The sequence below is a fragment of the Panthera onca genome, chromosome A3 (genome assembly GCF_046562875.1).
Source record: "Panthera onca isolate mPanOnc1 chromosome A3, mPanOnc1 haplotype 2, whole genome shotgun sequence".
NCBI lineage: Eukaryota > Metazoa > Chordata > Mammalia > Carnivora > Felidae > Panthera > Panthera onca.
In genome coordinates this window covers 108910589-108936015 of record NC_138341.1, presented here as the reverse complement: position 1 = coordinate 108936015, position 25427 = coordinate 108910589, and the positions used below count along the sequence as shown (strand labels likewise).

Here is a 25427-nt window from a genome sequence, read left to right as displayed (position 1 = left end):
TCTCCCTTCTTGACTTAGCTTCCAGGTCTCCATCACGTGGCCTTGGCCTCCGTGCTAGATAAACCTCTGGCCTTATCTCGGTGTCCACCCCAGGAAAGCCTCCTCGCTGCCCAGGTGGTTCTCACCTTCACTTGAAATTACCTTTGGTGCTCCTGCCTAGCCTGTGGTCCCCACTGAAAACGACTGTGGTATTTAATGAGTTTTTAAAGAATTACAATGAGAAATCTTTAGAGAAATTATTGGCGCCTCCCTCATTTCTTTTAAGCATGTGGGCCATCAGAGGCCAACGAAAGCATCTTTTTCCTTGCTTCTGTCCATGTCTGCCCAATTCTGTGGGGGCTGGGAGGAGACAAGCATTTGTCCTAAAACTCTGAACTCTGCATGTTAAACTACACATTTAAAAAATGAGATAAAGTGGACAATTACCTGGAAAGATATCACTTACCAAAACTGTTCAAAAAGTAGAAAATCCAGGGGCCCCTGGGTGGCTCAGTCGGTTAAGCATCCGACTCCCACTCAGGTCATGACCTCACAGTGCGTGGGTTCAAGTCCCACATCAGGCTCTGTGCTGACAGCCCAGAGCCTGGAGCTGCTTCGAATTCTCCCCCCCTCTCTGCCCCTCCCTGCTCACACGCTCTCTCTCTCAAAAATAAATAAACATATACAAAATTTTTTTAAAAAGTAGAAAATCCAAATACACTTATACATTAAAGTTTGAATCCAAATAAAAATTTCTACAAAACACTGCCCCAAGCCCACATGTCCTCACAGTCACTTTTATTACCCTCAAGGAACAAAAAAATCTCTACCTTACTCGAGTTCCAAAACAAGCTTCACCAATTTGTACAAGGCTAGTCACTAGCCATGGCTAGTATAACCCTGATCCAAGCCAGAAAGAACGGCAGAAACAGGAAACCAACCGTCCAATTTCGTGTATTTAGATGTGACAGTTTTATGAAACATCAATTAGCTAATCAAATGCAACAATGTGGGGGAAAACATTACCAAGTAGCATTTATCCCAAGAGGAAAGGATGTCACGACCATTAGAAAATAGCAATAGAATATACACAGCTTAAAGAAGCAAAACCATATGGTCATCTCAATAGATTCAGGAAAAAACAAGTGGTTAATCCAACAACTATTTTATGAAAGTACAGTCTTCCCTTGGGTTCCTGACCCCCCCCACCCCCCACCCCCACCCCCGGAAACAGACCCTTGTAATTATCCCACCAGAGGGCAGAGGGGTGAGTGAGCTGGGGGATGTATACTCCAGTTCCCAAGAGAAAGTCATTGCTGGCAACTGACCCTGGAGCTTTGAGTCCTCAGCAAGTTCAGCTTTCCCTTTGCTGGGCCAAAGCGGCCTTCCTAGGTTTGGGGAGGATCAGAGGAGGCCTCGGGCCCAGAGAAGCTGATTCTGCCATTTGAATGTGGACCCAGGCAACCTGAAAGGTCTAAGATGGGGGTCGGGGGGCACACTGAGCACACTAGAAACAGAAGAGAATTACTTTACTCTGTTTTCTGTTGTAGTGGCACCTGCGTGGCTCAGTCGGTTAAACGTCCGACTACCGCCCAGGTCATGATCTCGAGGTGTGCGAGTATCAGCCCCATGTCGGGCTCTGTGCTGATAGCTCAGAGCCTGGAGCCTGCTTTGGATTCTGTGTCTCCCTCTCTCTCTGCCCCTCCCCTGCTTGCACTCTGTCTCTCTCTCTCCCTCTCTCTAAAAAATAAACTTGAAAATAAATCTGTTTTCTGCTGTTAAGAAATTTACCAAACAAAACAAAAAAACAAATCCTTCTTAGTGTGAGATGTTCGAAGAATTTCCTTTATTTCAACAATGTGGTTGGAACCAGAGTGTATTATGCTAAGCGAAATAAGTCAGAGAAAGACAAATAGCATATGATTTCACTCATACGTGGAATTTAACAAAACAGATGAACATAAGGAAAGGCAAGCAAAAATAAGATAAATACAGAGAGAGAGACAAACCGTAAGAGACTCTTTTAAAATGTTTTTTTTTTAATGTTTATTTATTTTTGAGACAGAGAGAGACAGAGCATGAATGGGGGAGGGGCAGAGAGAGAGGGAGACACAGAATCGGAAGCAGGCTCCAGGCTCTGAGTCATCAGCCCAGAGCCCGACGAGGGGCTCGAACTCACGAACCATGAGATTGTGACCTGAGCTGAAGTCAGACGCTCAACCAACTGAGCCACCCAGGCGCCCCACTGTAAGAGACTCTTAAATGCAGAGAACAAACTGAAGATTGCTGGTGGGCTGTTGGGTAGGGGGATGGGCTAAATGGGTGATGGGTATTAAGGAGGGCACTTGTTGGGATGTTATATGTAAGTGATATATAACACTGGGTGTTATACGTAAGTGATGAATCAATAAATTCTATTCCTGAAATCATTATTATGCTATATGTTAACTAACTTGGATTTGAAAAGAAATTCCCTTTAAAGTCAGAACCAAGGACAAGGATGTCCTCTATCAGTATTTTATTTTATTTTTTTCAGAATAAAAAAGACAAAGAAAAAGAAGAAAAGTGAAAGAACTGGTAAGAAAACAAAAACCTTTCACTATCTACAGCTATATACGAGTAATGCTGTGTCGTCAAAAGTTGCCCCAAATTTTAGTAGGTTAAAACCACAAACATTCATGATCTCAGACACTTCCTGAAGATTAGCAGTCCAGAAGTGACAGGGTGGTCCTGGCTCAGGGTCTCTCCTGAGGTTGTAAGCAAGTCCGTGGCCAGGGCTGCGCTAATATGAAGGGAGGAAAATCCACTTCCAAGTTTATTCACAGCTACTGGCAAGAGGCTCTGATTTTCACCATATGGGTCTTTCCATAGAGAGGGCTGCTCACACAACATGGCAGCTGGCTTCCTCCACAGTGAGTGATTTGAGAAACTGAGAAAGATAGAAAAGCCAAGATGGGAGCCACAATCGTCGTCGTCATCTTCTTCTTCTTCTTCTTCTTCTTCTTCTTCTTCTTCTTCTTCTTCTTCAAATTAATTTATTTTGAGAGAGAGACAGCACAAGTGGGGGAGGGGGGGAGAGAGAGAGAGAGAGAGAGAGAGAGAGAGAGAGAGAGAGAGAGAATCTCAAGCAGACTCCACACTGTCAGCGCAGACCGTGATGTGGGGCTCGAATTCACAAAACCATGAGATCGTGACCTAAGCCAAAACCAAGAGTCAGAGGCTTAACCGACAAAACCACCCAGGCGCCCCAGCCACAATGGTCTTATGATAACCTCATCTGAAAAGTGACATACCCTCATTAATGGCATATTCCACTCATTCCTAGTGCGTCACTATGTCCAGCTCACTCTCAAGGGGAAGGGACTAAAAAGGACCTGAGTAGCAGGAGGTGAGATCATGGGGGTCATCTTAGTGGCTCCCTGCCACAGTACGTACAGGAAGTGGAATTACAAATACATGGAAAAGGGGGTGGGCTCTTTATTAAATGTGACTGGGAGGATTGGTTATCCACATAGAGAAAAGCACCAGTGAGATCCTTAGCTCAGACCACACTCAAAATAATTTCCAAGGGGATTAAAGACTCAAATATTAAAAGTAAAACTTGTGGAAGAAAATTCTGGAGAATTATCTTTATGCCTTCTGGATAGGAAAGAATGCTTAACAAGATTGAATATTGTCAAATTTAACTACATTAAAACGTAAAGCTTTTGTACAGATATATTGAAAACTCATACAGTCATGGAAAGCCATAAATAAGGTGCAAAAGAAAAGCTACAAACTTAGATAATCCTCATAATGTATATAATTGAGAAAGAATTGGTACCCCAGATATTTCTTTAACCTACAAATAATAAGGGCAAAAATCTAAAGGTAAACAGGCAAAGGAATGGTTTCTATGACCAATAAACACGTGAGACATTTAAACAGAAAAACACTCAGCTTCTGGGGCACCTGGGTGGCTCGGTCGGTTAAGCGTCCAATTTCCTCTCAGATCATGATCTCGTGGCTGTGGGTTCGAGCCCCACGTCGGGCTCTATGCTGACAACTCACAGCGTGGAGCCGGCTTCAGATTCTGTGTCTCCCTCTCTCTCTGCCCTCCCCTACTCATGCTCTGTCTTTCTCTCTCTCTCAAAAATAAATGAACGTCAAAAAAAAAAAAATTTAAAGAGAAACACCCAGCTTCTTCAGTACACAGGGAAATGCATATTAAAACATAATGAGATACCATTTACATCCTTTAGACTGGCAAAAACTAAAAAACCCGGCTATATTAATCAGGAACACATTAGGCTACGAGTAACAGAAGATCTAACAGCAACTCAGACAATTATGAGATTCTTTTCCTCGCATAACAAGAAGTCTGGGGAAGTCTGGAGGTGACCAACTGTGGGCACCAGTTCCATAGCTCAACCACACGATTGTAAGGTAGCTGGTGTGCCTCCCAGCATCTCACCCAGTTTTAAAGCCAGAATCAAAGAAGAAAGACCAAAGCTAAATCATTGATCCTCTTTGTCAGAAAAGCAAAAGCTTTAAAATCCGTCCAGCCAACTTTTGCCACATAAAGTATTTCAAACATCCACAAGAGAACCGAGAATGATGTAACAACACTTATGCGCCTGCAGTCAATTTGTAATGCTGACATTTGGCCAATTTTGCTTCTAATTATTCTTCTTTAATAAAGCATGGGAGGGGCGCCTGGGTGGTTCAGTCGGTTGAGCGTCCGACTTCAGCTCAGGTCATGATCTCGTGGTCTGTGAGTTCGAGCCCCGTGTCAGGCTCTGGGCTGATGGCTCAGAGCCTGGAGTCTGCTTCCAATTCTGTGTCTCCCTCTCTCTCTGACCCTCCCCCGTTCATGCTCTGTCTCTCTCTGTCTCAAAAATAAATAAATGTTAAAAAAAAAAATTAATAAAGCATGAGAGGCACAGTGTCCAGAGCTATGTTCCATGGCTACCACAGATGAAAGGGAGACGAGAATGTTGGTATTTGGTTGTCCCATCCATCTCTGCGATACAGATAAGCTATGCAGAAAAGGCTAGAATGTTACTCGGTCAGCCAGCCCATGGTGTCTAAAACACCAACGCAGTGAAAGGTGGCGAGAACTCGAACACCGAAGAACACTTACACGTGTTTGGCAAAAGCGTCAATTGGCCCCGAAAACCCTCTCCTCCGTATTTGCAAGATGTGAAATGCTCACACCTGTGCACAAAGACCTGCAAATGTTCATTTCAGCTTTTCTTTTGTGACAGCCAAAAATTGGAAACAGCCTAATTGTTACTCGGTGGGCGAACTAACAAATACATTTCACGATATGCCATCAAAGGAACACGACACAGCTATTAAAACGAGTGAACTCAGCTGCGGTAAGTCAGCACGCATCAGCCTGTGAGACTCAGGGCTAAGTTACAGAGGCGAGTTGCAGAAAGATACGTAGAGTGTGGTAGCATTTGTGTACAATCAAATGTCCATGAAATGATTGTGTGTTTGTGCATTCCTACCTTTGTAATAAAGGCGTAAACAGAATACAGGGGAGGAAACACCAACTTCATGGCAGCAGCTCTCCCCAGGAAAGGAAAGAGAACCGAAGTGGGAGGAAGAAACTATACCTTTTCTATGTTAAGGACAAAAAGGAAGAAAAAAAAAGGATCTGCAGCGAATTTGTCAAAACGCTAACATTTGTTATATCTGAGTTGTACATTCCTAAGTGCTGCATTATTTTTATACTTCTTTGGAGATTTAAAATACTTCATAAACTAAAAATCAAGGGAAGAAATGTGACATTTCTTGCAAAGTAGGACTGCTCAGTCTTTCATGGGCACACAAATCCTCCTCCCCCGGATCCTGCTAAAATGCAGATGGTGAACCATCGGGGCCTGGGGTGAGGCCTGAGGCTCTGCATTCCTAACAAGCTCCGGTAATGGGGTGTTTCTGGTCAAGGGCCCCACTTTGAGAAGCAGTGTTCTAGAAAATTCTGCCCCAGGTCTCCCTAGGTGGGAGCGAGGGGCCCAGCCCTGAGATCAGAGGCTGCAGATGCAGAGGGTGCCTGAGGCCTTCCTGCCTATTTTAGGATGAGCTAGAAGCTTGATGTGTCCTAAAAACCCTCTTTCAGTCTCTCCACAGCTGCCTCCAGTGAGATTTTTCCACCCTGCCTCCTTTTTAACCTCCTTGCTGATCATTTTTTCATGCACGGGTTTGGCTTCAGTTTCTTTTACATCTTTGTAAACCCTCCTTTCATTGTGCATTAGCTTTGTGTTTCTCCCTTGATTGTTCTTTTTAAAACTCCTAATCTTACTTTGCAGGATTTTAAGCTGTAGTCTTACCCTGCTTTGTCTTCTTCCTTGGCCTTAAATTTGCCTTCCATTTTAAACCATCACTGTTTCTTTGATCTACTTTATCCCTTTATTTTCACTGGCTCTCTATCGCCCACTCCCAGCTTTATTTTTCCCGTTCTAATTTTCAGTTTCCCTTTTCTTTGTAGCTCTTCTGATTTAATCCTCGTTTGTTTTGTTTTGTTTTTTTTTTTTTTTTAATGCCCACCAACTGGTGCCCCACTGAGGCCGTGCCGTGTGCTGGTGACAGCCTGAATTCAATCTCCGCTTCCCTCCCCGTGGCCGTGAAGTGTTGGACCAGTAGCTGAACTTCTCTGTGCCTGTTTCCTCGTACGCAAAATAAGACTGAGAACACACTTACCTTTAGGGCTATAGGGAGATTGAAACGTGTTAATACATTAGGACAGTGCCTTACTCAAGATAAACACTTACAGACATGTTACTGCCTATTCGCATTTATATAGTATGGTATTCAGCCTCCAAGATGGTCCCCAATGACCCTTACTCCCGGTATTCCACTCCCTGTGTGGTCCCCTTCCTAGTGAATGGAGTGGGCGGTGAGCTGTGTAACAAATAGGACATTATAGAAATGGGGGTGGACGGCTTCTGCGGCTTGGCTTACGTCATCGTGGACAACTTGTGTCACTCATTCTGGAGGAAGCCGGCTGCCACGTCCTGAGGGAACGAGGCCTTGTGCCAATGGCCCTGTGAGCCATGAAATGGATTCTCCTGCTCTGTTAAGACTTCAGAGGGCCGCAACCCCTGAGAGACTGAGGCAGAAATGCCCAGCTAAGCTGTCCCCAAATCCTGAACCCACACATGAAAGTATGTGAGATAATGAATGTTTCGTTTTCAAGTTTTTTAACATTTATTCATTTTTGACAGAGACTTGAGAGACAGAGCATGAGTGGGGGAGGGGCAGAGAGAGAGGGAGACAGAATCCAAAGCAGGCTCCAGGCTCTGAGCTGTCAGCACAGACCGCCACACAGGACTCGAACCCACGGACCACGAGATCATGACCTAAGCTGAAGTCAGATGCTTAACCGACTGAACCACCCAGGCTCCCCGAGATAATATTTATAGTAGTGTTAAGCTGCTAAATTTTGAGGTAATTTATTGTGTATTAATAGATAACCGGGGTGCCTGGGTGGCTCAGTCGGTTGAGCATCCGACTTCAGCTCAGGTCACGATCTCGCAGTCCATGAGTTCAAGCCCCGCATCAGGCTCTGGGCTGATGGCCCAGAGCCTGGAACCTGCTTCCGATTCTGTGTCTCCCTCTCTCTCTGCCCCTCCCCCACTCATGCTCTGTCTCTCTCTCTCTGTCTCAAAAATAAATAAACGTTAAAAACAAATTAAAAAAAAAATAGATAACCAATACACGTAGCTTTCGAATTTTCTCCTTCCATTCATTTTTTTAAATTTATGTAATCCCTCAACTTTCATCATGATGTGAACCCCCTTTTCTTTTCAGGACTTACTTTCACAATGACTGGAAGAGACTGAGGCACAGAGACTTCTTTAGTCCCAGCTTCCCTGTGGCTCCCCGAACTCGACAGCCCTGAAAGATTCTCAGGTCTCTCAGAAGATGGAAAATGACCACTTCAGTTCTCCATAGGACCACAGGCCCCAACACGCACATTTGTTTTGCTAGAACGGTGTTGGGGGCTTCTACCCCACAAGCATCATGTGAAAAACTACACGTCATGAAATCATGGGCTTGGATTGAGGAGGCCGGTGATAAGAGTCCATATGGGCTGGAGAGGAGCCAGGCAGCTTGGGGTCTCAGCTCAGATGTCTCTGGGAGGGAGGCCAGGGGTTTGGGGTCACATCCTGGGAGGGTCCATGGAGGAGCTGGCCTCAGGAGCTTAAAACAGACTCCTTGTTCCCTTTTGTAACCTCGGCTGCCAGACCGGACCAGTTTAGCAAGGGTGGGCACAGCCTCGCCTTTTAGATTATGGGCCATCTTTCCACCCAGAGGAATCTTGAGGCAGGGATCATGGCAGGTCACATGGTATGTGACCCCTGGCAGCACAGCACCGTGATAAGGGGCACCTGCTCTGGAGTTCAAGTAGAGACCCTATCACTTTTGATCTGTGTGTCCTTGGCAGGTACTTAACCTCTTTGTGACTCATTGGCCCCTCTATATATGGGAAAACGATAGATCAGTCTCATCAGGTTGCCATGTGAGGTTTCAAGGATGTAGAATGGGGCCCGGCTCAGTATAAGCACTCAGTCAATGTTAGCTCTTCATTACTCACCCTCGAAGGCACATTAGAAGCACCTGCAGATGGTTAAAAACTCTCCAGGCTCAGGCTGCACTTATATCAGAATCCCTGGGTGGGGATTTTAAAGCTCCAGGGTGATCCCATTGAGAAGACAGAGCCCGAAAATAAATCCTCACATATATAGTCAAAGGTTTTGGTTTTTGTTTTTAATGTTTTATTGTTGAGAGAGACAGAGAGACAGAGCACAAGTGGGAGAAGAGCAGAGAGAGAGAGAGAGAGAGAGAGAGAGAGAGAGAGAAGGAGACACAGAGTCCGAAGCAGGCTCCAGACTCTGAGCTGTCGGCACAGAGCCTGACATGGGGCTGGAACTCACAAGCTGTGAGATCATGTCCTGAGCTGAAGTCGGACGCTCAACTGACTGAGCCACTCAGGCACCCCTCAAATGTTTTTTTCTTTCCCTAAGTTTATTTATTTATTTTGAGAGCAAGAGAGAAGGAAGGGCAGAGAGAGAGGAAGAGAGAGCATCCCAATCAGGCTTTTTAATGCAGGGTTTGAACTCACGACCTGTGAGATCATGACCTGAGCTGAAACCAAGAGTTGAACACTTAACCAAGTGAGCCACCCAGGCACCCCTAGAGTCAAATAATTTTGACAAAGGTGCAAAGACTATTAAATGGGGGAAAGGAGAGTCTTTTTAAAATATGGTGCTGGGATCGGGTGCCTGGGTGGCTTAGTCGGTTAAGCATCTGACTTCAGCTCAGGTCATGATCTCCCAGTTCATGAGTTCAAGCCCCATGTCAGGCTGACAGCTCAGAGCCTGGAACCTGCTTTGGATTCTGTGTCTCCCTCTCTCTCTGCCTCTCCCCCACTCACACTCTGTCTCTCTCTCTCAAACTGAAATAAACGTGAAAAAAAATTTTTTTAAGTATCGTGCTAGGAAAATTGGATAGTCACATGCCAAAAAATGAAGTTAGACCCTTACCTAACACCATGTACAAAAAATTAATTCAAAATGGATTGGAGACCCAAATATAAGAGCTAAGACTATAATATTCTTCATAGAAAACATAGGAGGAAAGCGTCATGATATTGGATTTGGTAATGGTTTCTTGGATATGACACCAAAGGCACAGGCAGGAAAAGGAAACATAGATAAATTTGGACCTCATCAAAATTAAATTTTGTGCAATATAGGACACTGTCAACAGAGGGAAAAGGTAACCCACAGAATGGGAGAAAATATTTGAAAATCACATATATGAAAAAGATTAATATCCAGAATGTATAGCAAACAACTCTACAACACAAAAACAACCATGATTCAAATACAGACAAGGGACTCGAACGGACATTTCTCCAAGAAAAATATACAAATGAGCGTTAAGTGAAGCACATGAAAAGATCCTCCACATCACTAGGCACTAGCGAAATGAAAATCAAACCACAGTGAGATACAACTTCCCACCCATTAGGATGGCTATACTTAAAAAGAAAACAAAACAGAAAACAAGTGTCGGTGAGAATGTGGTGAAATTTGAACCCCTGTGCATTATTGATGGACATGTAAAATGGGGCAGCCGTCACAGAAAACATTGTATCGGTTCCTCAGAAAACTAAAACATAAAATTACCATAGGATCCAGCCATTTCATGTCAGGCTGTATAACCAAAATAATTGAAAACAGGGTCTTGAAGAGATATCACACCCATGTTCATAGCAGCATTATTCGTAATAGCTAAAACAGAAATGAAGTAGAGGCCACCCAAGGGTCCAAGAGATGAATAAACAGACTGGAAAAATGGAATATTATTGAGCCTTAAAAAGGAAGCCAATTCTGTGACATGCTGGAACACAGATGAACTTGAGGACATTATGCTAAGAGAAACAAGCCAACGACAGGACAGATACTGTACGCTCCTACTTTTTCGAGGTGCCTACGGTAGTCAAATTCATCATAGACCCTTGCCAGGGTCTGAGGGGAGGAGGGAATGGGGAGTTGTTGTTAAACAGGTATAGACTTCCAGTTTTGTCAAATAAAAAGAATTTTGGAGGGGTACCTGGGTGGCTCAGTCGGTTGAGCGTCCGACTTCGGTTCAGGTCACGATCTCGCAGTCCGTGAGTTTGAGCCTCGCGTCCGGCTCTGTGCTGACGGCTCAGAGCCTGGAGCCTGTTTCAGATTCTGTGTCTCCCTCTCTCTCTGACCCTCCCAATTCATGCTCTGTCTCAAAAATAAATGAACATTAAGAAAATTAAAAAAAAAATAATTTTGGAGGTTAGATACACAATAATGTGAGTGTGTTTAACATTAGTAAACTATACGCTTAAAATGGTAAGTTAGTAAATTTTATGTATACTTTTTCCACAATTTTTAACCAATCAACCCTAGAGAGAACATGTAATATGCTGAAAATTGATTTTTGGTAAATTATGTGAAAGGAGAAATTAAATATATCCTCCTAATTACTAATCGGTTATCCTAATATGATTTACTGAACAGTTCTTCCCTGTTCTTTTGTGTTATTTTGTGGAACGTGTTATTTCCTTAATTTTTAAAGATTCTGTGAATCTGTGGGTTCTTTTATAAGCCCCCAGTATTTAAAATCCTTTAAGGCTTAAAATCTTGGATATTTGTGTGATTGCTCCTTAATGATACACCTGCCAGAGACTTGTCTGTTCCATTAATCTTTTCAAATGATTATTTTTTAATGTTTATTTCTTTTTGAGAGAGAGAGAGAGACAGAGACAGACCGTGAGTGGGGGAGGGGCGGAGAGAGAGGGAGACACAGAATCTGAAACAGGCTCCAGGCTCTGAGCTGTCATCACAGAGCCCAACGAGGGGCTTGAACTCACGGACCGCGATATGACCTGAGCCGAAGTCGGATGCTCAACCAACTAAGCCACCCAGACGCCCCCAAATAATTCTTTTTTTAAAGTTTATTTATTCAGTTTTTAGTAATTTCAACACCCCACGTGGCGCTCAAACTCACCACCCTGAGATGAAGACTCACACATTCTTCTCAACGAGCCACCCAGGTGCCCCTCAAATAATTCATGTTTTTAGTTTAACAATCTTCATTTTTAAAAATTTTATTTTATTTTTTTAATTTTTAACGTTTATTTAGAGAGAGACAGAGACAGAGAGTGAGTGGGGGGAGAGGCAGAGAGAGAGGGAGACACAGAATCTGAGGCAGGATCCAGACTCTGAGCCGTCAGCACAGAGCCCGATGGGGGGTTTGAGGACCTCGCTGAACTAAGCCACCCAGGCACCCCTAAAAAAATTTTTTTTTTAGAGAGGAAGCAGGATTCATCGGTGGGCATGAATAGGGAGGGCAGTGCTGAGGTTCCCATGAGTGCAGAGCCCGCCATTTGTCAAAGGGGCCACGATCAGGGATCTATTTGACCCCACAGCCGTCTGCGATGAGTCGCTTTTCAGTCACCATGTCTTCAAATTTGTCAGCGTTAAACTCGGGAATGCCCCACTTCTTGGAAACGTGGATCTTCGGACGGCCAGGGAACTTGAACTTGGCCCTACGTAGGGCCTCAGTCACCCGCTCCTTGTTTTGCAACTTGGTACGGATGGACACAATGACTTACTTGGCCAGTGTGGACCCCGGCCACTGTGCCCTGGGGCTTTCCAAGGCACCTGCGTCTCTGTCCAGAGCCTGTCAGCTCCAGCACAGAAACGTCTTGTGGATACGGATGACGTGGAAGGGGTGGAGCCGACCCCCCATGTGAAAACCACCTTTGCCACAGCTTTTCACCGTGTACTTGTTGGCACAAATGCAGGCAGCCTCCAGGGCTTCAGAGGGGAGCTGCTCATATTCATCTGACACCACGTGGCCACATGGCGGGAACTCGTCCCCTTTTGCCTTCTTGCGCCCCAGGTCAAAGATGCGGATCTTAGCGTCAGGGACACCTCTGCAGAAGCGAGACTTCTTTAGGAATAAACATGCCAATATTAATATAGATTCTTATTTTTCTATTTTAATCCCTAAGATAGCATACTATAATACAGTTCGGCAATTTCCTTCTTTCGTGTAACAATGGATCTTGACAGTCTTTCCACGTCACTCCTGAGAAAACTTCCATGTTCTTTTTAAGAACATAATTGCATAGTGTTTCACTGTATGTTAGGTATGGTGTATTTTTGAGCTCTGGCATGTCTGAGAATAAGCTTCTTTTCCCCTCATACGTGTAAAATCCTTGGGTCCCAGGGTATTCCTCCTTAAAACCTCGCAGATGCTGTGATCAACACCAGGCTGATGTTTGTTTCTTTGTTGGTATCTCCATCTTTTCTACCTGCATCCTATCTTTTTCCTCAAAGTTTAGGTACTTTAATGGGATGTCTTTAGATCTTTTGTTGATTCTATTCCGAAGACAGTAAGCTCTTTTATCTGCATATTTTTAAATCTCAGGATAACTTTATTCTCACATAACTTCAATTATTAGGTCTAATTCACATGTTCTGCTCTCCTCTTCAGAAATACTAATCATATTCATACTAGCACATCATACTAGGGTTTGGGGGTTCCTATTTCAGAAAACCAGATTATCAATGGCTTAAATAAAATAGAGGTTTATTTTGTTCACATAAAGAAAAGTCCAGGGATAAGCAGTTGCTGGTCTTGGTTCAGTATTTTAAGGATGTTGGAATCTAAAGCCCTGATTCCCTTGGCCTTTTCCCTCATGGTCAAAATATGGCTGCTCCAGCACCAGCCATCACATCCCTGATCCAGTGAGAAGAAAGGTGAAAGAAGCCAGGAGGAGGAAAGGATGGTACCTGTATCAGGAAACCAAGGGGCCCCTGACAGGCTCAAAGAGTATGTGACTCTTGATCTTGGGGCTGTGAGTTTGAGTCCCACCTTAGGTGTAGAGATTACTTTCAAAAAAAAAAAAAAAAAAAAAAAAGCAAAACTGTCCCAGCAAACTTCAGCAGAGTTTAGCTTACTATCTCCTGGGCAGAACTGTGTCACAAATCCACATTTGAAGAATTTTTTTTTTTAATTTTTTTAATATTTATTTTTCTTTTGGGGGGGAGGGGCAGAGAGCAAGGGAGACACAGAATCTGAAGCAGGCTGCAGGCTTCAGGCTCCAAGCTGTCAGCACAGAGCCTGATGCGGGGCTCGAACTCATGAACCCCAAGATCATGACCTGAGCCAAAGTCAGACGCTTAACTGACTGAGCCACCCAGGTGCCCCTGGTGAATGTTTTTTTTATGCCACCTCCAACAAAACTAGGATTATGTCAGTACAGGAAAGGAGAGCGTGGATAGTTCTATTGTGTCTCTGGCAGAACTATGTGTTCTCTGGCTTCTAATCTTTGGCAGCTATCATTTTCTCGGATCTTTTTCCCTCCCTTCTAGGTGAACTTTCAAAGGACATCCTCCAAAATGGATTTTAATTCTGTTCTTGGATTTTAGTTTTCCTGTAATATTTTCTGATCTCACTCATCTTTCCCCTTCTAACTTATCCTACTCTCTTTTCATCTTGGTTTTTTTCTGTGTGACTTTTTTTTTTTTTTTAATTTTTAATGTTTATTTATTTTTGAGAGAGAGACAGAGCATGAGTTAGGGGGAGAGGTACAGAGAGAGGGAGACACAGAATCGGAAGCAGGCTCCAGGCTCTGAGCTGTCAGCACAGAGCCCGACGTGGGGCTCGAACTCACAGACTGCGAGTCGGCGGCTTAACCAACTGAGCCACACAGGTGCCCCTCTCTGTGTGACTTTTTGCTTGCTTCTCACAGAAGCCAGAGTTTCTCCATGTCATGTTCTAGTGGACACTTCTGTGGAATGCCTGCTCAGCCCATCACCCTCCCCTCCCCTTGAGGAATAGGCTTGGGGGCATTAGGAGGACCATTTTGATACTATGTTATCCTGCGTCCTTAGACTGAGCTGAGTGGACCAATGGCAGTCAATTGACTCATCCTATCAGATTAGATGATCTCCCCCTGGGAGTACAAAATTGGAATTTAAAAGGACTATTTTAATCTGGTTGGAAATAGATGTTATTTCAGGAGTATGAGGCAGGCATCCAGTGGGATGCTGGTAGACGTTTAACAGCCAACTCTTTGTGAAAAATAAATGAGTATATATATAACAAAGCTTACTGATGTATAGCATATAATTTATGTATAATAAAATATATAATACTCTATTGCAAATCCCACATAGCCAATTGATTCTAATGGAGAGCTTTCACTGATTTTTGCTGAATTCTTGTATTTGTAGCAAAACTTTAGTCATAATTGTTGGATGAGGATAATTCCAACATGAATGTTATGAACATAAATTCTCATTTACGTTGTGTTATCTTAGGAAGGCAAAAATAAAACAACAAAGACCTATTTCAAAACTTTTCTTGTTAGTGATAGGAGGACTTCTTTGCTGCAAAGGGTAATAGTTTTGGAACATTTGCTCAAATTTTTGTGCTATTCCCAATGCAAAGGCTATGGTGCATTAAAAAAAATTTTTTTTAATGTTTATTTATTTTTTGAGAGAGAGATTGATAGAGTGAGCAGGTGAGGAGCAGAGAGAGAGAGAAGGAGACACAGAATCCGAAGCAGGCTCCAGGCTCCGAGCTGCCAGCACAGAGCCGGATGCGGGGCTCGAACCCACAAACCGTGAGATCATGACCTGAGCTGAAGTTGGAAGCTCAACTGACTGAGCCACCCGGGCGCCCCTATATAATTTAATTTTTTTTTTTTTTTATAAATTTTTTTTTTTAACGTTTATTTATTTTTGAGATGAGAGAGACAGAGCATGAACGGGGGAGGGTCAGAGAGAGGGAGACACAGAATCCGAAACAGGCTCCAGGCTCTGAGCTGTCAGCACAGAGCCCGACGCGGGGCTCGAACTCACAGACCGCGAGATCATGACCTGAGCGGAAGTCGGCCGCTTAACCGACTGAGCCACCCAGGCACCCCTATATAATTTAATTTTTAATAACAGGCATGCCTAACAGCCAGTCTACAAAATTCCTGCAAATAACAATGGGCTTTCAAGAGTCTATAAGAACCAGCTCCAGTGCACGGCTGCAGCCAAGCTCTGCCACAGGCCTAGGAAGCAGAGGAGGCCAGTGGGCAGAACCAGAGGGAGAGAGGAAGGGGTGGAGGGAGGAGGGGAAAGAGAAGGAGGAAGAGAAGAATGAGAACAAAGCAAGAATACAAAGAAAGGCAAAGAAGAGAGTGGTTGGGGGACCATGGTGTGCATTCCTGACTTGTCCAACTGCTTGGTTCCAGTCACTCCTTCAGCCTCATGCAATTCTGCATTTCTATATTATAAAGATGTACTTCATATCCTTATCACAAATTCTTCTTTTTCCTTGTGTTTTTTTTTTTTTTTTTTACACTTTATTAAGACCAAGTTGGTAAATTCAAACCAGCTTAAGATTAATACTTGCTGTTCATGCAGGGCATCTGGGTGGCTCAGTCAGTTAAGCGTCCGACTTGGGCTCAGGTCATGATCTCACATTTCATGAGTTCAAGCCCCACATCCGGCTCTGTGCTGGCAGCTCAGAGCCTGGAGCCTGCTGCAGATTCTGGGTCTCCCTCTTTTCTGCCCCTCCTCTGATCGTGCTGTGTTTCTCTCTCTCTCTCTCTCTCTCTCTCTCTCTCTCCCCCTCAAAGATAAATAAACATTAAAAAAAAGAAAAAACCTTGCTGTTCATACACTGAATTCTATGTTGAGGACTTTTAGGATACAATGACAAAAGATAAAATATTTACATCAATTAACATTTAGAGTCTCAGTGCTAGCCACCCGACGTGTAAACTTCCCCAAGTGTCTTTGACCCAAAGTGCTATATAACATGTGTAGTGTTTCACCATAACACCGGTGCTTCCTCATCATGTGCCTGCTTGATATTGAATTATGGAATTGTTTGTAAACGTAGCATTTAACTAAACTTCTCTGTTTACGAATTCTTCTTGATTTCAACTGAAGTACAGAGGTGTGTGGGAGGGCAACGTAGAATGAGGTTGGAGTTTTCTGGTTTGTCATTTACGTATGTTTTGCAGTTGTGTTTAATGATGGTTTTAATGTGGGTTACACTTGATTTTAGTCAAAATTATTTACAAATTACATTGTCAAAATTCCAGCCTTTCCTTTGAAGGAGCTGTCAGTTTCGCGTGAAAAGATAACAATGGTGATGAGGTTTTGTTCTCAAGTGAGACATTAGAGAGATCAAAGATCGCGCAAGTGGGGGAGAGGGGCAGAGGGAGAGAGGGAGGGGGGAGAGAGAGATGGGGGAGGGGGAAAGAGAGAGGGAGAATCTCAAGCAGGCTCCATGCTCAGCACGGAGCCCGACGCGGGGCTTTATTCCACAATCCGGGGATCACGACCTGAGCTGATATTAAGAGTTGGACACTTAACCAAATGAGCCACCCAGGTGCCCCAAGTGAAAGATGATTGAATGAACCCCCATGTATGTATCATCTACCTTCAACAATTACTAACTCCTGGTCCATTTTGCTTCATATACAGACTCTTCTCCCACTGGATTACTGTAAAGGAAATGCCAGACATAATGTCATTTTCATCCACAAATAAGGAAATTTTTAAAAAAATGTATTCCCAGTCTTAATTTGGTTTATGCGATCGCACTTAATATTAGTACCAAATTTTTTTCAAGTTCTATTTATCTTTTAGTGATCTTTACACCCAACGTGGGGCTCAAACTCACAACCCCGAGATCGAGTTGCTTGCTCCGCCCACGGAGCCAGCCAGGTGTCCTCAGTATAATAATCTTAAGCTTCCTCTATTGAGAAATCCTGGGGGCCCTCGGTGGTCATGAATGAATCAAGCCAGATGCCCAGGAAAGACCCCTTTCCTCGTTTAAGCTGTTTTAAGTTCGCAAGCACAACAATGTGTAACACAATTGCAGTTTTCTTTGTGTGGTGTGCCCAGTTTCCAGCCACGCGTCTGCTGAGTCCCCCAAAGCCATTCCTTTTCCTCGGTTTTATTTTTCTTCGGCCCCGCGGTTTTTCCTTTTTACCACTTGGAACAACAGGTTCAGAGTAGATCCCAGGAATCTGTGTTTTTAAGAATCATCTGGGTAAACCTTGCATCCGGTACATTTGAAAAAGACCAAGGTGGGAGATCCTTGGACCACACAGAGGCCTCCCAGCTCCACCAGCCCGTGGAGGGACTCTCAAGGATTTCTCTCTGTGTCACCCTCCAGGCCACCAGCGGAGCCTCTCAGCTCTCCCTTTGAAACACACTCAAGAGTCAGATCCCTCCTCACCAAATCCACGGCTACCACACCTCAGTGGAGACAACCATCTTCTGTCCTCTGGATTATTGCGGGCGCCCCCTGATGGGTGCCCCTCACCACCATTGCTTTCCTATAGTCTATTCTATTCTCCACACAACAGCCATACCGGGTCCTTGAAAAGAATCAGATACCATCTCTCTCCTGTTCGAAACCCTCTGTTACGGACTGAATTGCATCCCCTCAAAATTCCTATGTTGAAGCCCTAACCCCCGCAGTGCCTCAGAATGTGACTGTATTTGGAGACAGGGCCTTTAAGACATAATTAAGTTAAAATTTGGTCATTAGGGCGGACCCTAATCCAATATGACTGGTGTCCTTAGAAGAGGGGATCCGGACATAGACACGCACAGAGGGAGGACCACGTGAAGTCACAGAGAGAAGACAGACGCCCACCTGCAAGCCAAGGAGAGAGGCCTTGGGAGAAACCCACCTGTCCGCCCCTTGATCTCAGACTTCCAGCCCCCATGTGAGAAAAGACATTTTTGTTGTTTAAGCTCCCCCATCTGCGGTACTTGGTTATGGTACCTGTAGCAAACTAATACACCACTGGAGAATGGCTCCTGATCCCACCTCGAGAAAAAGCCAAGATTCGTACTCAAACCTACCAAGCCCTAAATGATAAATGTACCAGATTAGGTGCCCACTGTTTGGAAACTCACCGTTAGCGCAAGTTGGAAGGCTGAAGAATTGCCATTGTTACATGAAAATGGGATCAACATGGTTACTGCTGCCGCAGGAAAAATCCAGAGTAGGAAGGAAAATTAGTCATCCAAAAGTATTAACCTTGGGTGCCTGGGTGGCTCAGTTGGTTAAGGTCTCGGGTCAAGATCTTGTGGTTCGTGAGTTCGAGCCCTGCACTGGGCTCTCTGCTGTCAGCACAGAGCCTGCTTCGGATCCTCCGTCTCCCTCTCTCTCTCTCTCTCAAGACTAAATAAGCATTTAGGGGCACCTGGGTGGCTCAGTCGGTTAAGCCTCTGACTTCGGCTCAGGTCATGATCTCACGGTTCATGGGTTCAAGCCCCACATTGGGCTCTGTGCTGTCAGCTCAGAGCCTGGAGCCCGCTTTGGATTCTCCGTCTTCCTCTCTCTCTGCCCCTCCCCTGCTCACACACACACTCTCTCTCTCTCTCCCTCAAAAGGAAGTAAAGCTCAAACAATTTTTAAAAAAATTAAAAAGTAAATAAATAAATATTAGCCTTCACGGTGGTCACATAAATTAAAGTCTCATCTCAGAACGCTTAGCCAACTCTGCCTCCTCACCTTTCTGGTCCACTCTTCAATGGAGATGTTGGGGACAATCCCTTGGCCCTTTGTAGACCCGGCAGGACCACACAAATCGCCCTTCGTCGTCCAAACCGGGTATTGACGGTGGGTGAAGGACTGAAACGCAGCGACAGGCCATTGCTCATTGGAACGGAAGGACCGTCCATCTGTAGCCCGGCTGCACTGTTCTTAGTGCCGAGATGTTCCAACTGCGGCACGTAGGCTGGGAGAGCCGGCTGGCTCCTGTCTGGGGCGGGCAGCTGATATTCCAGCCAGGAAATGAACTGCCTCTCCTAATTGGCGCTGCTGCTCTTCATGAGGAGGGGGAAGGCAGATTTAAATGACCTGCTTCGGGCAGGGAGGTGGGGCAGGAAAGGAAAGACGGTTTGGGTGAAGAGCTTCAATGAAGACGGAGAGAATGTTGCAGGTGCCATCCGTGTCCCGCTTACCTGCTGATTAGGTTGCTTGGGCGGCCAAGACCCGGTGGCTTCGCCGACAGAAAATGTGTTTTCTCACCGTTCTGGAGGCTGGGACGTCCGACATCAAGGTGTCAGCAGGACTGGTTTCTTCTGAGGTCTTTTCCCCTTGGTTTGCAGATGGTGGCCTTGTCTCTGTGCACGTGCACATCCCTGGTGTCTCTCTGTGGGTCCTAATCCCCACTTGGACACCGGTCAGACTGGATTAGGGTCCACCCTAATCGGCTTCGTTTTAATATAATCACCTCTGGAAAGGCCCTGTGTCTAAATATAGCCACATTCCTGAGGGCCTGCGGGTTAGTGCTTCAGCATATGAATTTGGGGGTGGAATACAATTCAGCCCCTAACACCTGCCTGGGGCAACCCTCTCCCCTTCTATTGCGTGCTTGTTGCTAGTGACTTTCAGCTGTCCCCTTCTCCAGAGACTTGTTCTGGGCCAACCAGCGTTCCCTTACCCGAGTGGTTCCTCTTACCCTATTGTGTAAAAGGCTGGCCCTCTTGCCTCAAGGTGAGACCAACGCATTGGGGCTATCTGCTACGGAGCTGTCTTTGGGGTCACGGTAAGGCCAGATTCCACATGAAACCACAGACTCCTTAGCTTCTTCCTCTGCGCCATTATGCTTCCCTCACTCCCCTCGCTCTGGGAGCACTCCTCCAGTGAGTCACAGACACCTGGATCCCTGCCTCAGGCTCTGCTTCCAGGGGACCCGATTGAAGGCAGTGTTATCTTAGATATTCTTTAGAACTACTCCAATTTTAACCCTAGAATCTAAGAATGGAAAATGGAAGTTTCTGTCACTGCATTTTGTCTTCTCCATCTTTGAAAGGGTCTTTGAATAGGTCCCCTCCTCTTCATTCCTTCAACCACTATCCTAACTCAGGGCATCATCACCTCTTGCCTAGACAATAGCTCACAACAAGGCTCCCTGCCTCAATTTCTCCACATTTTCTTCAGAGTGCCTTTCGGTAAAACTATTAGGATTAACTTTGATGTGGCTTAAAACCTTTTAATACCTACCCAGCTGCTCCTGATAACACCCTCCAGCACTCACCCTTCTCTGCCTGCAGCAGACAGTCCATATTCCTTAGCACGGCCTTCAAGGCCCTTTCCAGCAGGCCCCTCCTCACGTTTCCAGTCCCCAGGTGGGGTGTTAACTCATGTGGCCTGCATAAGGCAGTCTAAGAAGTGCAGGTGTAGACAGCCTCTGCTAGTCGTTGGATGAAGGATGTACGTCCTCCCTAGTCCAGAGGCGCACGTCAAGGCTCTGTCCTTCGTCCTTCCCAAGCACTTATCTGTGCATGACAGGAGAACAGGGGGACAGGCTGCTCTGATCTGCCGACAGTAAGAATCCCAGAGGGGCAGCAGAAACACTGGATCGCAGAATCAGGACACGAACACGCTGAGAAGTCGAAGTGAAGGACTGACTCTAACCATTAGTCTAAATAAGATTTGATCAAGACAAGAGAGTTCATAGGAGTATATTTGAGAATAGGGCCTTGGGCAGCGTGGCCTACGGTACCTGTTCCGGAGCATTATCCCTGTGCCCCACAGAAGGGTTCCATTCCAGATGAGCTTGGGAAACACAGCCATGCTTTTCCCTCCTGTTATAAAGTCAGTTAAACCACCAGAAAATACAGAGGCTCTGAGATGCCATAGGAGCCCTTTCTCTTTGTTTAATCCACAAGTCCTCAAACAGACCCCTTTCTGTATATCATCTATTAATACCCACAGAATTGGTGTTCCATGGAACCCGGTGTGAGAAACTCTGGCGCGGGGCTTCCTTTCCTTTCCTTTCCTCTCTCAACACGTGTGGTGGGGTGGGGGACAGAAGGGCAGGCATCTGAATAGCTGAAGAAGACCCCAGAAGAGGAAAAAGACTCTGGGGGAATCCCCTCCCTCCACAGGTATCACCAGGTCACCGCTATCAAATTTTTACCGGAGCATCCGCGAAAAGAGGAACCAAAATGTCTTTGAGAGGGACCAGAGAACGGTTCAGAGACAGGTGGATTAGTTTCAGAAAAGTGAAAAGTAAAAAGTCAGACAAGCTGTGTCCTCGGATCCCTAGGCAATAGAACTACAAATTAATAAGAATTTAACCCAAAATGGGTTAACGTGAAAAATTTTACAAAAGCTTTCTAAATGAGTCTTGGTTTCAAAAGGAAGTTGAAAAAACAAATTACATACTATTCAGAAATAACCACTAATTAGAGAGCTACATGTCAGAACCTGGGCCATGTGGCTAGACCAGTACTTAGGACAATGCATACCCACAGGTGCATTGATAACAAAACAAGAAAGACTGATGATATTAGGTAAACAAAGTTTCCAACCTAAGAAGCTGGCAGGCGAAGAGCAAAATCAATCCAAAGGAAGTAGAAGCAGAAATCATTAAAGATAAAAGCAGAAATAAATAAAAGAAAAACAAATTAAACACAATAGTACTTTTGATCAATCAAAGCCGATGGTAATTCACTGAAAGAAAAACAATAGACATTTTTTTTTTAAAGAACATTCAGGGGCGCCTGGGTGGCTCAGTCATTTAAGAGTCTGACTTCAGCTCAGGTCATGATCTCACAGTTCGTGGGTTCGAGCCCCACATCGGGCTCTGTGCTATCAGCGCGGGGTCTGCTTTGGATTCTCCATCCCCCTCTCTCTCTGCCCCTCCCTGCCTGCACTTCTTTCTGTCTCTCTCAAAATAAATAAATAAACTTAAAAAAAAAAAAAAAAGAACATTCACTCTTTTTTTTTATTATTATTAAGTTTATTTTTAAAATTTTTTTCCACAGAGATAGAGAGCAAACAGGGGAGGGACAGAGAGAGAGGGAGACAGAATCCCAGGCAGGCTCCGTGCCCGCGGTGCAGAGCCTGATGCGGCCCTCGAACTCATGAACCTGGAGATCATGACCTGAGCCAAAATCAAGAGTCCGACGCTTAACCGACTGAGCCACCCTGATGCCCCTAAAATAGACATTTTTGGAAAGTGCTATCAAAGAAAAAAAGGAGGCAGTAAGTATAAGAACAACAAAGCATAGATATTTGAACAGATAGAAAATATCAGGTACAATTTGTAGCAATAAATTTGAAAATTGAGACACAAGCTATGATTTTTGTGAGGGAAATATAAATATCCAGGAGACATAGGCAAAGATGGAAAATATTATAGGAAAGCAGGTTTGATTTCATCATATGCAATGACTTCCTAACAAATTGGAATGGTCCGTGAATGATATCACCTATGCTTCTAGGCAGGGAGTATCATAGGCTCAGATGCTGGTTGACCAGTTGTCAGGAGCAATGAAGTTGGTGCTGTCGAGGGGGACTGGAAAGAGAGAATTCTCCATTTCTTTGGTTTCCGTGATCCACCTCCCTTAGCTGTTTGTTGTTTTTGCCAGTGGCCCTGGTTATGGGTAGCAAAGTTGCTCTGACAATCTCTTAGGGACTAGTAGGCAGCAGAGAGGCGGTGGGTATGATCGGGAGGCCAGAGCAGAGGCCCCTCACTACTACCAGCCTCCCAGGTTCCCAGGATACATGTAGGGATGCTTCTGGAATAATTGGGTTAAAGTCAGGTCAGGGCCCATCTAATGACTGTGCTCTGGGGCAGGGCTCTGACACGAAGGACAGGAAGTGACCAGCCCACAGAATGGACCATAAAGGCTGTGACTCACTGGTGGTCATGGGATGCAGGTCATGCCCCCAGTAGGCCAGATACCACAACTATGGGTCCCATTGTGGAGATGGGCAGTCCCGGCATGGGAGGTAGGCTGCATTGGTGATGTCCATGCCTGTGAGCACCAGAGAAGCAGGAACTGCCCTGAGCAAGGGGGAGAGGGACCGCCACGCAGTGGAAGGAGCCCGCAAAGTGTCACAGTTTTGGCCTCTGCCCTCACCCCTTGTTGGGTTCTGCCCACACACCCACACTGACCCAGACTGGGAAACATCACAGCCTTGCCCAGTCATGGTCAAACCAGTCATGGCCAGCAAACCAAGGAGGTGACGCATCATTGCCACACTGGCAGGCCTCCTGGACTGGGCTGGGACTGGCCAGCCAAGTCCGGGGTACTGGCCTTTGGGCCATTTTGCCAGCCAGGCAGGGTGGAGTCACTCTCCCTTGAAGGACACTGCCTTCCCTGATGGAGGATGTGAAATGTTTCTCTGTCCTCCTAGAGTTTTGAAGGCATCTGAGAAGGGGCAAGACTGGGGAGCAGAGAAAGGAACATTTCTTTGTAAACAAAATCTGTCAAAACCCCAAACATACCGGAAGAACCTTCTTCCGGTGTTAGTCACACCTGTGATTCCCAGAATTTATGCCTGGAATGTTTCTGGGATCAGACAGAACCTCCCCACTCAGGTCAGCTCGCAGACATGTGCGTGCTCATCTGCCCCACTGACTTCTTTATATCCCCCCCCTCCCCCCAGCCGGGTCTCCAGCTACCAACCCGTCCAGATCTGAGCCCCTATTTACAGGCGCTGGGTGTTCCCATTGACCTCAAATGAAGCTACTCTTTCAGCTGGTCTTGGCTTGAGTTCCAACAAAATTACATTCTGGCTACGGGGAGTTTGGAAATGATTCCAGGAAGAGGTGGGGAAGTGATACAGGGAAGGAAGGAAATCCGAGGAAGAGAAGCCAGAAGAAGTTGTCTCGATCACCCAGAAATGTCACCGGTGAGGAAGCACAGTCCACCCACTCCGCCACAGTCTTGTCCCAGGTGAGCCGAGGGCTATGGCAGGTGGCGGGTGGCGTTTGCACAGCACCATGATTCCACTCGTTCAGATGGAAGTGCAGAGCAGTATTTCATTATCGAGTGGGAGAAAACTCAACAAATATTTGCGTAAGAGGATTTTTGCTCACCCTGGGCGAATAGCCCGGCAGGTTTTGTTGGTTGGTTAGGATTGGGGGTAGTGGTTGCTCTGGAGCAAATGTGGCAGAGAAAAAGAAAACAGGCTTCTCAGAAGATGCTGGGGATTTTTAAATTTGTGTTCGCTTTTCTTTGTTTGCTAGGAGCCGACAATGCCCTGTTTCTGGGTGAATGACAATGGGATGGTTGTCAGGAGGTACTCAAAAGTCAGGTGATCATATATCTGTAGAAGCCCCAGAAATGACAGTAAAACTTTGAAGTGGGAATGTATTTGACTCCGGCCATTAGGGAATGCCTTGGCTCAGGAAATACGCATCACTGGGCTATGTGTGGCTTTAACGCAGGGCTGGGGAAGTCGAGAATACAGAAATACACTGATAGAAACGAGGGTGGAGAGGGGGGAGCTGAAGAAAGACGGGGAATTAACGTACATATAAAGATATACAGATCTTTAATTACAGTGAAACATATAACAAGGTGAATGTAGACACCAATATGTGCACTTAGAGAAAGATATACAGAGATATACAAAGAGGTTCACATATGCAGAGGAGAGTTTATTTACCTGTGTGTGGTGAGATAGCTCCTGGATGTTTTCCCTTTCTGCTTATCTACTATAATCTGCTTTTCCAGAATGGCCTTGCATCATTTGTCCAAAAAGAAGGTTTAAAAAAAAAAAAATTGAAGATATAGAAAAAGTACAAAACAGCTTGTAGGAAAGGCTTCAGACTGGCGGACACTTTGAATTAATCTCCTATCTAGTTAGTGTTGAGGCAAATAGAGGACTTTCTGCATCAGGGAGGAGGGAATATTTGTTACCCCGAAAAAAAAAGAGAAGTTATGTCCATGGTCCCAAACAGCTAATAACATACCTTGCTATGTTTCTGTCTGTGAAATAGTGGACTCCTGAAAAGCGGCAGTCTTCGACGAATGTCCAGTTTGCAATCCAGCTTTTCTAGGAGGACAGGAGCGATTCTTTGTGGGTATTCCTGATCCCAACAGCTTTCTACATGCACGTTGCTCTCAACATCT

The 25427-nt window shown here is 45.2% G+C and overlaps 1 pseudogene; it reads right to left on the bottom strand.

The window, feature by feature from the left end:
- Nucleotides 1-11683: 11683 nt before the first annotated feature.
- On the bottom strand, nucleotides 11684-23614 carry LOC145715344 (uncharacterized; annotated as a pseudogene).
- Nucleotides 23615-25427: the final 1813 nt, after the last annotated feature.